The sequence below is a fragment of the Microcaecilia unicolor genome, chromosome 2 (assembly GCF_901765095.1).
Source record: "Microcaecilia unicolor chromosome 2, aMicUni1.1, whole genome shotgun sequence".
Taxonomy (NCBI): domain Eukaryota; kingdom Metazoa; phylum Chordata; class Amphibia; order Gymnophiona; family Siphonopidae; genus Microcaecilia; species Microcaecilia unicolor.
Window position 1 is genome coordinate 411,466,616 of NC_044032.1, and position 16,517 is coordinate 411,483,132.

Consider the following 16,517-nt stretch of genomic DNA (forward strand, 5'->3'; position numbering starts at 1 on the left):
AAATCCCATGTCTGTATTTTAATATATTATGAATTATCTACAGTAAAATCTAGAATGGTATGTTCTGCTACAACATCAGAGTTTAGGTCAGGGAGCTTTCCTATTATTCACTACATTTAAGTCTTTAAGAAGAGCCATAAATAGAATAAACATTTTTTTTTTCTGTGGTGGGTCTTGTTCTCTGCAGTAAGCCCCAGGATGTTATCTGTTTGACATTTCACATCCATGCTTTGGTGTTTCTTTATGGGAACAACCTTCCCTGCTTATAGTTTAGATTTGTATTTTATGTTATATTATTGTTTCCATGTAATTTTCCATGAAAATATTTAAGATGTTCAGTTTTGCTTTATACACTACCTTGGATGACCTCTTCTGAAGCTAGGAGAGCAGTGCCTAAGCTTTGTAAATAAATTAACCAAAATGGAATGCCCTACTTCAATATCCTGACTTATAAATGCATTTTGTTATTAAATTAAAACCTTACCAGAAGAAATAAGCAGGCACCTGACCAAATGAAATCAACACAAAAGATATAAAAGCAAAGCCATCTTCATTTGCTTGGTTGGTATAATACAAAGTACACTGCAGATCGGTAAATATTACATTTCTGATAAAACCATTAACATAACATTACAAATAAAATAGGAGGGAACAAGTGTTGTCATACAGGGGCAGACCAAAGGTCCATCAAACCTAGTATCCTGTTTCCAACAGTGGCCAAACCAGGTTACAAGTACCTGGCAAGATCCCAAAACAGTACAATACATTTTATATTTATGCTGCTTTTCCTAAAAATAAGCAGTGGATTTAACCCAAGTCCATCTTAATAATGGCTTATTGACTTTTCTTTTAGGACTCTATCCAAATCTTTTTTAAACCCCACTAAGCTAACTGCTTTTACCACATTCTCTGGCAATGAATTCCAATGTTTAATCACACATTGAGTGAAGAAATACTTTCTCTAAATTTACTACTTTGTAGCTTCATTGCATTCCCCCTAGTCCTAGTATTTTTGGAAAGAGTAAACAAGGGATTCACGTCTACCTGTTCCACTCCACTTCTTATCTCCTCTGTCATATCTCCTTTCGACCATCTTTTTCCAAGCTGAAGAGCCCTAGCCACTTTAGCCTTTCCTCATAGGGAAGTCATCCCATCCCCTTTATCATTTTTTTCGCTATTCTTTATACCTTTCCTAATTCCACTGTATCTTTTTTTTTTTTTTTTTTTAGATATGGTGACCAGAATTGTACGCAGTATTTGAGGTCTGGTCACCTCATGGAGTGATACAAAGGCATTATAACATTCTCATTTTTGTTTTCCATTTTTTACTAATATTGAACATTCTATTTGCTTTCTTAGCCGCCGCCACACACTGAACAGAGGGTTTCAACGTATCATCTTTATCCACATGTATGTTCACCCCTTCAAAGAAATGTAGTAGATTGATGAGACAAGATTTCCCTTCACTAAATCGATGTTGTCTTTGTCTCATTAATCCATGCTTTTGAATATGCTCTGTAATTTTATTGTTTATAATAGTCTATCATTTTGCCTGGCACCGATGTCAGGCTCACCGGTCTATAATTTCCTGGATCACCCCTGGAGCTGTATCTTTTTTTAGAAAATTGGCATTACATTGGCCACCCTCCAATCTTACAGTACCATGTTTGATTTTAAAGATAAATTACATATTACTAACAATTGTTCTGCAAGTTTATTTTTCATTCTCTCAATACTCTGGGATGAATATCATCCAGTCCAGGTGATCTGCTACTCTTCAATTTGTCAAATTGCATCATTACATCTTCCAGGTTTATGGAGATTCCATTCAGTTTCTTTGACTTGTCAGCTTTAAATATAATTTATGGCACTGGTATCTCTCCCAAATCTTCCTCAGTGAAGACCGAAACAAAAAATAAAAATCATTTAAATCTCTCAGCTATGGCTTTGTCTTCCCTGAGTGCCTCTTTTACCCCTTGGTCATCTAGCTTTCCAACTGATTCTTTTACCTCCTTTAGAAATATGCTATAAGCATTCCAACAATTATAGATCAAAACATTAAATAACCACTATGGTGTCTTTTTTATTAAGGTTTTCTAACCTTTGATGAGCAGATTAACCATTAGCGTGGGCCTGCTCTAATGGCTAATGCGCGCTTAAGTAGCCACTGCCGGCTGTAAACATTCTGCACTAATTGCTTGCATCATTTTGAGGTGGTGACAGGTCAGGCTATGATCAGAGATAGGGCATGGACAGTACTTGAAGTTAGCAAATGGTAAGATACCATATACTGTCAAGGCTAGTGCTAACACAAGTGTACTAAGCAGATCCATCAGCATTTGCCATAGCCCAGAACACAAACTTCACCTTATTCCCCTAGCAACAATCTCCCACTCTCCATTCCTGAGTCACATCAACAGCCCCCCTTCACCTGTCATATAAGCCACCCTTACCCTTTATCACCCTTAGTCAAATCATTAACTCCCATCCCCTACCATCCAACTCACATTGGCAAGCCTTCAACCCCCAAAAGAGGCATATGACCTTCCTCCCCTCCCCCCCCCCCCCAAAGACCCTATGGGATCTACCAGTGTGTTTCCTGGTATCCAGTGTCTAAGAACAAGCCCCAGTCTTTTCTGCCATTTCCTGCGCTAGCTTCAAAATGGCACCAGTGGTGCCAGAAAGGGCATGAGTGCCTGGGGTTCATTCCTGCCCTTAGCTTCTAGACATCAGGGAACCCCCACTGGATCTCAGAGAGTTTTTAGGAGGGAAGTAGGATACTTGGATTCCTTTTTGTGGGTTTAGAGGAGTGATCTGGCTCTTAGATAAAGAAAATATGGAGGGGCTGATATGACTCATGGTTTATTTATTTATTTATTTATTTATTACACTTGTATCCCACATTTTCTCACCTATTTGCAGGCTCAATGTGGCTTACAAAGACCTGTTATGGCATCGCCATCCCAGGGTAAAAAGATACAATTGGTGTTACAAAGATATCAAGGATGACAGGAAGATTTAATCAAGCAGTTATAGAAAGAAACATTCAGAATAAGGATGGAATGGTGATGTGTTATAGTTAGTTATGGATTCTCATGGTAGGCCTTGTTGAAGGAAAAGAAGTGTACTGTGCTGCGTTTATATGCTATTTACCTTTTACCAAAATGAAGAAAAATATCATAAAAGAAGTTTAAAGGAATCAGAGAGTTAGAAGTTGTTTTTATTTGTACTCACCAGCACAGCTTCAGATATCAGTTTGAAAGTCTTGGAAAAATAATATCACATTTACAGAATCTAATATCATTAGCTTAGGTAATAATAATAGACAATCAGACTAATTCGATAAAGAACAGTTGTAAGGAGAAGAAAGATAATGGGAGAGAAATCAACTCATGTTTTCTGAGACCATGCTTTCTTAGAGAGAGAGGGAGAGACCACTAGCAGGAAATATCAGAGATCCTGAAGTGAAATAAAATATAAAGAGAAGAGAGAGGATAGTTCTCTGTTATAAAGAAATAGTTCTTACCTGGAGCAAGGTGAAATCAAGAAAGGAAAATATATTTCCTGGAGAACAGCCAATTAGCAATGATGCCCTGAATCAGGAAAGAGAAACTTTGCTTGCAAAAATGGCTGATTCTGAAGTAGGTTTGCTGTTGTGACTCAGGAAGGTGGAGGGGGGGGGGGTGTTGAGGGTGGCTGATGTGACTCAAATGGGATCAGAGAGTAAATGCATTTAATGCACAGTTTTTGCACTTACTGCATGTTATTTTACCACTAATGTGCAGTAGCAAGCTCATTTTTGAAAGAGAAGGACGCCCATCTTTTGACACAAATCGGAAGATGGGCATCCTTCTCACAGGGTCGTCCAAATCGGTATAATCGAAAGATGATTTTGGGCATCCCCAACCTCTTTCCGTTGCAGAGATGGCCAAAGTTCAAGGGGGCTTATCAGAGGCGTAGCAAAGGTGGGACTTGGGCGTGCCTAACACATTGACATCCTGGACCCATAATGGGGAAAAAAGGACGTCCCTGATGAGAACTTGGATGACTTTACCTGGTCCTGTTTTTCTTACGACCAAGCCACAAAAAGGTACCCGAAATGATCAGATGACCACCGGAGAGAATCGGGGATCACCTCCCCTTACTCCCCCAGTGGTCACTAATCCCCTCCCACCCTCAAAAATATCTTTCAAAATATTTTTTGCCAGCCTCAGATGTCATACTCAGGTCCATGACAGCAGTATGCAGGTCCCTGAAGCAGTTTTAGTGAAGTGCAGTGCACTTCAGGGAGGCGGAATCAGGCCCATACCCCCCTACCTGTTACGTTTGTAGAGGAAACAGCGTGTCCTCCAAAACCCACCACAAACCCACTGTACCCACATCTAGTTGCCCCCTTCACCCGTAAGGGCTATGCTAGTGGTGTACAGTTGTGGGTAATGGGTTTTGGGGGGGCTCAGCACACAAGGTAAGGAAGCTATGTTCCTGGCAGCAATTTCTGAAGTCCACTGCAGTGCCCCCTAGGGTGCCCGGTTGATGTCCTAGCATGTCAGGTGGGGCCAGTGCACTAGAAATGCTGGATCCTCCCATGACGAAAGGGCTTGCATTTGGTCGTTTCTGAGATGGGCGTCCTTGGTTTTCATTATTGCCGAAAATCAGAAAGGACCAAGTCTAGGGATGACCATCTCTAAGGATGACCTAAATTTCAAGATTTGGGCATCCCTGACCGTATTATCGAAATGAAAGATGGACGTCCATCTTTTTCGATAATATGCGTTTCCCCGCCCCTCCATCAGGATGTTTTGCGAGGACGTCCTCAACAAAACTTGGGCATCCCTTTTGATTATGCCCCTCTAAGTGTAAATATTTACCACACTTCAGCAAACATGGCCGTATGTGAACTTATGTTTAAGATCCCCATATCCAGAAGATCTATTTGCAGTATCTACTAGTTTCTCTTGAACTTGAATTATTTCAAGTTTGATTTTCAGGTAAAAATTTGCTTAACTAGCTAAAATCATTTCTAGTTGAAAAACAAAGTAACTAACTATACTCAAAAGCTTGAAGTTAACATGATACAAACAATATTTCAGTGTTAGAATTCTATCGATCTGGAAGAAATGGAAGAAAATTAATACTAAGAAATATAACCTTTGTTGTCTGGAATGCTTAAAATGACTGATTGGTACCTAATCTGGTCCAAATGATCTCAGTTTCTCCAATCTAGTTTCAGTTTTTTACTGAATTAGTTACCCTACAGATTTAGAAGCAGAATGACTTTTTTTTTGGGGGGGGGGAGGGGGGTGTTCATTTTATTGGTACAATTCAGATAAACCACTGAACTGATTTGTTGGGTTGGTTATAGAGGTAGATGATTCTAGTATACTGAAGACACGACTACATTGCATTAAAATGTTTCTGAAGTAATCCACAACCACATAGTAGAAAAATCCCCAGACTTCCTTGTTGCGATACAACCACTAGGGAGTCATGTTTCCATTTAAGGGGGGATAGCGCTTGTTATGAAAGGGAGGGGTTGCGATAGGGGGTTTGTGATCAGGGGTGGCTTGTTATTGGGGATTGTGATCAGGGGAGTTGTGATCAGGGTAGGTATGGATGCTGCTCAGGAGGTGGAAGGACAGCACCATGGTCCTTCAAAGCTGTAGTTCAGGAGCACCAAGACATGCTTTGAGTCCTGATACTCCTGGGACAGTAAAATAACTGCAGCTTTATGCTGGTGTTATTTTTCCAGCTATAACATGGATTTGAAGTGTCCACTGCAATTTACATATTAATGAGGTGCTTTACATGCATTTGCATGTTTGCATCTCATTACTGTGTAGCCCACGATGACTTAGTTATTACTCGTTACGATAATTTAAATCATTTTAGTGACCTTTAACACGCATTACATGGCAAATAATGCAACTTAAGAGCCTTAGTAGAGCTTGAAATCCCCCCCACCCATTCTTCCAAATAGGCACACACTGATTATACGCATACATGTTTAGAATAATGGCATATGTGCACACATACACATAAAAATGCCAAATATCCTCCAAAGTGCTAGTCTGTAAATATGTGCATATCTTATATAGCTTGTGTTTAACAGGTGGATGAATACATGAGTGGAGACTGGGAGGAGCCTGGGCGAGACTCACCATGCACAAACTGTAACTTAGAGAATACATAAATTAAGGTCCAGTATTAAGCCAGTGGCAGTAAGTGGTTTACTGACCACCGCCGGCTGTATCCCTGGATATTCAATGCCAGGTCATGTCCGGGCACCGGCATTGAATATTCAGGAATATGCGGTTGGATGACACTTAGACAGTTCTGTGCAATAATCAGCATTTAACTGCATAAGGTGAACTGCATAAAGCTAGCACTATGTTTTATGCGGTAACCTTATGCGGCTAAGCGCTGAATAACTGCATAAGTGCCGACTCCATCCCTGGACTGCCAAAAATAGCCGGTTTTAAATACTAACTGGTTGTATGCCGCTGAAAATGCCTGGTCAGCCCTGAAGAAGCAATGTAAATGTCTATTTAAATGGTTATTCTTTTAGTTAATTTGTTTTTTTCAGAATGAGTCGTTTTACTGCTTGGATGTTTTTACCTATTGCTTTGCATTTTCGTTATAGTTTTCTTATTGTAATTTGCTTTAAAAGTCTGATGTAAACCACAGTGAACCCAAACTTGTGTGGAATAATGTGGGGTACAAATGCCATAAACAAATAGATAAATCAGTTCGAATATTGGCCCCCTAAATGCAGTATTTAGGTATGAGCACTTACTCTAGCTCTATGGCTGGTGGTGTATATTCTTGGGACTTTATTTTAGGCAAATATATCACCTGTTATGCTAGTATTCTACAAAGGAAAGTAGGCATGTACTGGGTACTTTTTAAATAGGTGTAGTGTTATAGAATTACCCTTCCCCCATACATTCCAAAAGAGTGCACTTCAGTAAAAGCATGCAGGCCCTATGTTTTGTTGTCAGCATTGTTTCCATACCTTACAGGAAACTAATGGGCTCTGTGATTAGTATGCACCAGTTATTTGCAGAGCCAGGACTTTTATTGTTGTTGTGATGGTGGTGGTGGTGGTGGTGGTTGGGGGAATAATGTTTTTATGTTTAGAATAGTTCAGTCATCAGAGTGTAGTTTTCTATGATTTTAGAATCTAGGTTTCTTCTGAATGAAGAGCAAAGCACTTAATCTTCTGTGACATTATCTTGAGGAAATCATTGTACTGAGTGATTTATCAAAAAGTTGCCATATTGTCATATTTAGGTCTATGGATTTCCCACCTAGAGGTTTGGAAAATGTTTACATTTCATTGTCTGTGTATTCAAATATTCTTCCAAATGCACATGCTCCATTTCTACTACACTGTCTCTAAGAACCCTCTGCTTGTTTCTGATGGAAACAGGATGCTCTACTCTATGAACCTTTTGTGTGATCCTATCAGTGCTTACAATTGCATGTTCTTATTTATGTAGGAGTATTTTTTTATTAATGTGGGCTACCATTAAGATGTATTATTTTACATGCAGGGGAAAAGTTATCAACCTAGGTGGGTTATTTTACTACTAACTAATGCTATTTCAATACAGGTCCCATTTTAGGCAGTGAGATTGAGTTACTGATAATTGGGGGCTAAGAGTAAAATACTATGTATTAATGGTAGCCCATGTTGATAACCCCCCCCCCCCTACATGAAGTTGGATACCATTGGCTTGTTGTTGACTTACCATTAAGATGGATTATTTTACTACTAACTAATGTGATTTTAACACAGGTCTCATTTTATGCTGTGAGACTTAGTTACTGATAACTAGGGGTTAAGAGTAAAATAGCATGCCTTAAGGCTAGCTCATTTTGACAACTTTCCCCCTTATTTTAACATGACCAGGTTAGTATATTAAACATTTTGGGCTAGATTCTATATATGGTGCCAAAAAGTGCTATTATATAAACTGTGCTTAAAGTTAGGTGTGGTTAACATAAGAACATAAGAAAACCATACTGGGTCAGATCAATGGACCATCTAGCCCAGTATTCTTTCCAAAAGTGGCCAAGCCAGGTCACAAGTACCTGACAGAAACCCCAAAAGTGGCAACATTCCATGCCACCAATCCCAGGATAAGCAGCAGCTTCCCCATGTCTGTCTCAATAGAATAACAGTTCCAGGGGTCGCTCGTAAACTTAGGTTTTACCATTTGCACTAATGAAAATGTGGTGCAAATGACCATGCTTAAATCTGTGTATGGAGCCTCCATATTCTATAATTATGCATATAACTCAAAACCATGCCCTTGTCTGACCCGGACTGCCAGGGCCGGTGGAACCCGGTAAGTCTGGTAAGCAAGGCAGGGGGGTGCCAACCGCTGGAGGGCGCTTCAAGCCATGCTTACCGTGCTTACTGTCACCCAAGCGGCTCACCTGCAGGCAGCTCTCAGATGCCACCTGCCCGCCCTCTTCTCCCCGACAGCCCTCCTTTTGTTCCTGCTGCCCTAGGGGGCTTTAAATCTTTTATTTTACCTTGCTCGCAGTGGCGGCAGTGAAGGCAGCAGGCTCGTCTCTAGCCTTCCCTTCCCTCTTAGTGTCCCGCCTTCTTCTAATGTAATTTCCTCTTTCTGTGAGGGCGGGACACAGAGGGGGAAGGGAAGGCTAGAGGCGAACCTGCTGCCTTCACTGCCACCACTGCGACAGAGGTAAAATAAAAGACTTAAACCCCGCAGGGTGATAGGAAAGAAAAGGGGGATGTTGTGGGAGAAGAAGTCGGGCAGGTGGGGCTCAGATTGGAACCAGAACTCTGGGACTGAAAAGGGGGGCAGGTGGGGGGCTGGGGCGAGTCACTGGAAATGGATGGGAGGGGAGGACAGGGGGCAAAGGAGAATTGCTGGACATGGATGGGAGGGGAGGGCAGGGGGAAAGAGGAGAAATTGCTTGACATGGAGGGTATGGGAGGGGAGGGCAGAGGAGAATTGCTGTACATGGACGGGAGGGGATGGCAGGGCAGGGGGAGAGAGGAGAAATTGCTGAACATGGATGGGATGGGAGGGGAGGGCAGAAGAGAATCGATGGACATGGATGGGGGGAGGACAGGGGAGAGAGTAGATATCACTGGACATGGAGGGGAGGGGAGGGCAGGGGAGAGAGGAGAATTGTTGGGCATGGATGGATGAAGAGGGGCAGGGGAAAGAGGAGAATTGCTTGATATGGATGGATGGATGGAGGAGAGGGCAGGGGAGAGAGGAGAGTTGCTGGATATGGATAGATGGATGGAGGGGAGGCAGGCGAGAGGAGAGTTGCTGTACATGGGTGGATGGAAATGAGGGCAAGTGAGAGAGGAGAGTTGCTGGACATGGATGGATGGAGGGGCGGTCAGGGGAGAGAGGAGAGTTGCTGGACATGGATGGAGGGGAGGGCAAGAGAAATTCTGGACATGGGTGGAGAGGAGTGAAGCCTATAACACAGCTTAGTAAATATGGCCCTAAATGTGTTTATGGTGCTAATTCAGTTATGGTAGGAAACTTGCTTATATTCCCAAGTCAAAGAGGGCATATAAGGAGTTCTAAAAATCTGTCTTTTGATATCCCTTCTAAAAAAGCATGTGATTGAACTCTGTTTGGGAACATTCTTTTGCCTTCCATGGCACAAAAATATGGAATAGTCTACAGTACCTACAAAAGTTTGCTTAGAGGTTCTTTTACCAAGCTGTAGTTAAAAGGGCCCTACAGTAGCGAAAGTGACTATTATATATATTTTAATCCAGCAGTATCAGAAATGGCATGCGCTGGAGGTAGAACTTCCGCTGGCGGCTGTATTGGGCCGGTGGTAGTTCCAGGTTGCCACGCAACAAGCTCGTTGCTATGTGGCAACCCTTTAGTAGAAGGGCCCCTTAATTACTCCTTACAGTTCTTTTCAAAAGGTCTTAAAAACTTGTTTGTTCACTTCTTAATATTATGTTTTATAAAAATAACTTTGATGGATATTTTTTATTAAGATTATTTTATTGATTTTAATGTTTTTCTATCCAATTAGGATATCTCTTTGCTCTGTGATCTGCTTTGAATCACAAGTTAAAAGCAGAATAGAAGTAACAGAATAGAATGACCCTGCCATTTCCACACCCCCTTTTTGGGCCATGCATAAAATTTAGACATGGATCCTGCGCCTACATTTACATGTGTAAATTCTAATTAACCTAATTAGTGCCAATAATTGCATGTTAAAAAGCCAATTATTAGCACTAAATGACTTGTTATGTAATTAAATTGCATGTGTAAATTCATTGTGCACCCAAATTTCCATGCACAATTTTTAAATAATTTGGGGGTCTGTGTGGTTTTGCACTTTGTCATGAATATCAATGCTAACATCATTGGTTCATTTTGCTTTTTTGCCAAGCAGCAAATATTAATAGCTTAGTTCAATACCAGTAAGAATCATTACCCTGGGCATTTTATTTGCAAAGTACAAGTGGTGCTTGAGAATGCAAATTTTGTTAATTCAAAGCAAACAAATATGCTTCTGCTGAGGACAGTAAATTACTGCACACAACTACAAGTTGTAACTCAGATTACTAAAAATAAGCCCATGTTTGTTAAGTAAAACAAGAGGAAAGTTTCAACCATTTATTACCTTCCAGGCAGGCTGATCATCTTAACAAGGCAATAATCTGTGCAATTGGAAACAAAATACCTTTAGCCATATAATAAGAATTCATGATATTTTTGCTTTGTGCAAGTATTACTATCTAGGGTTCCTGATAAAAACATTCTCAGTGCAAAAACATTAAAAAAAAATATATATATTTTTTTATTTGATAAAGATTGGGAAAAAAAACACCACTTTTCCTAGTGCTCTCTCACCTGTCTCTTGGATTATCTTCTACCCTCCACTCAGATTTTGTACCATTCCTGTTCTGCATTCTAAGTGATACAAATGTACCTATTTTATGAAAAGAAATGTACCCATCAATCGTACCTGTGGCATTAACTCATTGATATACACTGATTTTTGTTCTCTCAAAGAACCTCCAAATTGCCTGGAAAATAAACACCTACATTTACAATTTGTAAACATGTAAGTATAGAGGCCGGGGGGGGGGGGGGAGTTATTAATATGGGCTAACGTTAAGATGTTTTATTTTACAGTGAACACAGTTTATTAGTAACTATGTTCCGCTGCAAACACACACACACACACACACTCACACACATGTAAATAAAATAATCTGGCTATATCTATTTTGTAAGAACACACATATCTTCAATAGTGTGGACTTTGCAGGTAGGCATTCATATGGATGCAAAGTGGGTAGACAGCACACTTACATATGTAGCTGGAATACTATGAGTTACACACATTGAGTGAGCATTTACACCAGCTCTATGACTGACATAAGTACTCGTATATAAAACCATAAGTATATATATGCACATACTATATACATGATTACACCATTCTAATATAATAATTTGCTCCTCCAACGTTCCAATGAGGCTACCTGCGTTCGTAAACATCTCCTGACATCACTCTCGCACAGTAGAAGCCTGCATGCCTGAAATCAGGAGATGTTACTGTGGTCGCCTCTGTCTCGCTGTCATCGGACTCTGCATCGCTGCTGCTCTCCTCCGCAACCCCACGTCCCTCTCGCTTCCCGCTCAGGTATCGGTGCCGGTCGTTCCATCTTCACCTACCAAGTCAGGGTTACGGCGGCCGCCAGCAGCGGTAAAAGGCGTGCAGCCTAGGCCCTTTTCTCTCTCTCTCAGCTGTGGTCCCGTCCTTGCGGAAACAGGAAATGAGGGGGCAGAGTGGACAAAATTCCCTGGGCCCAGGCCTCCAAGATTTTCAGGGTGTCTTATTGAAGTTTATAGTTCCTTTCCTCGTCTCTGTTTTATTGTAAACTGTCTTGATATTGCTTGAAAGGCAGTATATCAATTGCTCAATAAACTAAACTAAAAACCATATACAATTGTCCATGTATCCTACTGGCAGTATGACCCCTAGTGCTCGGCAGAGCCTTTTGTAATATGCGAGAGCACATCCCAACTTGAATATCTCAATTCCTCTATCTTCCACCTATCCAAAATGGGCTTTCACATTGGCAAAAATATCATCCAAACAGTTTGTCTAGGCTAATATGCTGCCTAATGTTGCATCTGTCATTAGCTGCACTCTTGATTACCTCTTATATATTGTAGGCTATATAGCTTACCGGACGTTTCTTGCTGTATGTCACACGTTTGATAGCAGCTTTAAGATTTATTCAGTTTACTAATATTCCTAATTATTTAGGATTATCTGCTATAATTCCTTTCCAACTTACTCATTCTAAAAACACCTCTGACTGTGAATTAAGCAATATAAAAAAAACTGGAAGAATAATTTTCAGTATATTAGGTTCATCATCACCAGGAAAAGATCACAGTTGAAATTCTTCAGTATCGCAGTGCTACGATCTTGTTATCCATTAAAAAATATAATAAAAAAATATAAGCACAGAAAATGATATTCTTAAATATGACTTTACTGATTTACTTGAAACTGTACTAGACTCTGAAAATTAATGGGGAGGTTATCAATGCAGGCTACTGTTAAGACATATTTTATTGTTCACTCCAGTTATAAGTAACATGGTCTCATTGCATAAAATGGAACCTGTACTAAATAGCATGAGTTAGTAGTAAAATAGTATACCTTAGCAGTAGTGCACATTAATAACTATGCCCCTATGTGTTCAATATGGAAGAATTAAAACCAGGAGGGAGATCATATAAAAAGGTAGTCTTTAATAAAGTAAAATGCTCCCAGGTCAATAGTCATCTGAGAGCGATATGGCCATGTTTCACCAACAATACTGGCTGTGTCAGGGACAATGTGAACTAAAAACATAAACATAAATAACTTAAAAAGAACATCTCAGCTCAAAAAAGAATAAATACATAAATATGAACACTGGTTTCTAAAAAAACAGTATGAAACATGAAAGAATACATCTAAAAGCATCTATTAGTTTAAAACATCAAACCTTCTTTAAAAAGTGAACAGAAAACCATTTCCTCAGAGTTGACCTGTTCAGATTTACAAGAAGATTCAAAATAATGGACTTTTTTGCCACAAACATTGCTAACAACACAGACAGATCGATTGTGAAGCATCCCAGCAAATGGAACCCACCTGGCACTACACATACTCTCATCTACACATGTGAAAATCTGGCTCTGAAAGATATTGCAGCAATAGAAGGAAAGAAGACAAAAGCTTTTTTCAATACCTCCACAGCATAAAATAAGGCAATCAAGAGACTCACGCCGGAATAATTGATTACCATCAAACCAGCGGACAAGGGAGGAGCTGTGATGGTTATGAACACAGAGAATTACAAGAAAGGAATCTACAGACAACTTGGTGAACACTCTTTTTTTTATCACAGATTAAGAGGAGATACAAGGACTGGCCTAGTGGTTAGAGTGGTGGACTTTGGTCTTGGGGAACTGGGTTCAATTCCCACTGCAGGCACAGGCAGCTCCTTGTGACTCTGGGCAAGTCACTTAACCCTCCATTGCCCCAGGTACAAATAAATACCTAAGCCACATTGAGCCTGCCATGAGTGGGAAAGCACGGGGTATAAAAATATATCAAAGTAATCATTGAGTCTCTGGTTAAGATTGGAACAGAAGGTCAATTCCTGACAACTCATGAACAAGAGTTTAGAACCACTATCTCTTTTTTTTTTTTTACAAATTCTAAGACTACTCATTCCCAAGATGCCATCCTATACCAGAGACTCTGCTGATATTATCAACAGTCTGAAGGATTTATATATAGAAGAAGGAATTATACTTGCAACAATGGACATAGAATCACATTACACAAATATCCTACAGAATGAGACTGCTGATGCCATCAGAGACACACTAAGCAGATACCACAAATACCCATGGAATCCAATTGAATTTATTGTCAAACTGGCCACCATTGCTCTGAAGAGGATTTTTTTTCCTGTTTTGAAGGCACATTATACTAGCAAGTTAAAGGCACCGCAATGGGTGATACCATGGCACCATCAGTTGCCAGCCTTTGGGGGTCTTTTACTAAGGCACGCTCACATTTTTGTTGCATGCTAAACCTGTAGGCATGCTAAATGTTACAGATGCCAATGCATTCCTATGGGTGTCTCTAATGTTTAGAGCACCCACAATTTTAGCGCACACGGAAAACATGAACCTGCCTTAGTAAAAGACACCCTCTAAGTGACGGCATTTAAAGAAACATTTTTTTTTAAGAAACAACATAGAACGAGAAGCTTGTCCTCTGGAAATGCTATATTGGCAACATTTTTATGATTTGGAATGGGAATGTGGAGGAACTTCATACCTTCCTTGAACAATTGAACAGATTTGATAGAAACCTTAAGTTCCAGATGACATTTGATGAAAAACATATTCCATTTTTAGACATCTGCATAATTCTTGAGGATGGGACTTTTCAAAGTGACTTATATAGAAAACTTACAGACAAACAAATATCTTGATTTCAGGAGCTGTCAAAATAGGGCTTTAAAGATAAACCTCCCATATAGCCAGTTTTTGAAGTGCAAATGCTTTTGTTCTAAGGATGTTTTTTTCAAAGAACAAGAAAATGTAATGAGCAGGAGATTTCAGTCTAAAGTTTATCCGTTTGATGCAGTCACCAAAGAATTCACGAGAGCAGCAAACACAGAGAGACACACACTACTGAAACATAAAGTGAGAGCACTGTTCCTCCCTTTCACGCATATATCTAAAGACATCATTAAGATTCTACATAGATATTGGCATGTCATTCAAGGAATTGACCATTTACAGAACAAAGAACTTATGATTGCCCACAAGAAGGGAGGAACCTTAAGGATATCTTGGCGTACTCTGCCCTCTCTGGACCACGTCGGCAACCATGTCCCAAACCATCAGTGCATTACAAGTGTAGATCATGTTCAGTATATAACTTAATATTCAGGTAAAGACTTTTGTTCACCAGATAACAGAGAAAAAATTGTATTCAGGAGCTTCATCAATTATAAAAGTTGGTGTATTATTTATGCTACAGTATGCCCCTGTGGATTACTATTCATTGGAAAAACAATTTCCCATTTCTATAAGTGTATCTTGGAACACAAAAGTGCTTTAAAGAGGAAAGTTTTAGACAAACCTTTAGTTCAGCACTCAGTGGAGAAGAACCATGTCTTGAAGATTAGAGTTTATTTGTACTGTGCATGGCACATCCCTCATGGAGAGGAGGTAACCTCGACCAACTTCTTTTACAGACTAAACAGAAAATCACTTTCAAATTTAATACAGTAGTACCTCATGGATTAAATCAGCGTTCTGTGATGATTTCAGTATTTTCTGTGATGATTTTTTTTAGGTTCCTCCTCTTCTATGTTCTTGATGCTGTTTCAGTGTTCCTTTTGGCTATTACACTGCATATGACAGTCTCCTTTAAAGTATTTTTGTGTATTTATGAAGCTTTTCATCCAAGATTTTGGTTAATCACTCATTTGAGATTTGCTACAGAGGTATTCTGACCTTTTTTATGCATACCAAAGGGATGGCTTACCCTTTTTATTATTGTGATTTTTATATCATTGTTTTTTATTTCTTATGATCTTGAGGAATCCATATTTGCTTCTAAACCCTCAATTTTAATATTGTATGATGGTTTGAGATGTTTTAAGGTATTCTTCAAGCTTTTTTCTTATGTTTTTACAGTTTCAGGCACTTTCTGTGATTGGAACGCATTGAATAATGCACTGGAACGCACTGCCATCACTGAAATGCATTGCATCATCTTCAATGCATTCCACCACTAATTTTAACCCCCCCCCCCTTTTTTTTTTAACATTTTTACTGACTTTTTTTTTTTTAGAGAATTTTGTACCATTTTCAATAGTTGTGGGTTGTATAAGATTACTTGTCCAGCACTTTTTTGTTAGAAATTTTAATGTTTTATATCTGTTTTACACAGAACCTCTTTATTTTAAAACAAACTATTTTAAAGATATTGGCATAGTTTATTTTACATTTCCTATTTGGTTTTTAAGGTTTCTTACTTGGAGTTTTGGTTTTTAAGGTTTTTAGCGCTTTTTTTTATTGATTTACATCAATTATGCATGCATGGCATCCACAATGTATATAAGCTTGTTTGTCAAAGCAAGTTTGTTCCTTTGACTACCTAGCTTATATACTGTACATTGTGGATGCCATTACACTGAACTACAAGCCTCCAGGTTCAAGAAACTGTACGTTTTCCTCCCCTTGGAGCTCTTTCTTTCTATTTTAAGAAGGTTTTTAGTAGCTATGGTTTTTACACATGCAGCTTTTTTCACTTTGTTTTTAATAGTGGCTATCACTTTTAAGATGGACCATACTAGATGAAGTGTGCTATGTATACCAGTTGGGTAAGCCTCTATGTTTCATTTCCTGCTGCAAACCCCCAATTCAAACAGTTCACTTTTATCACAGAAC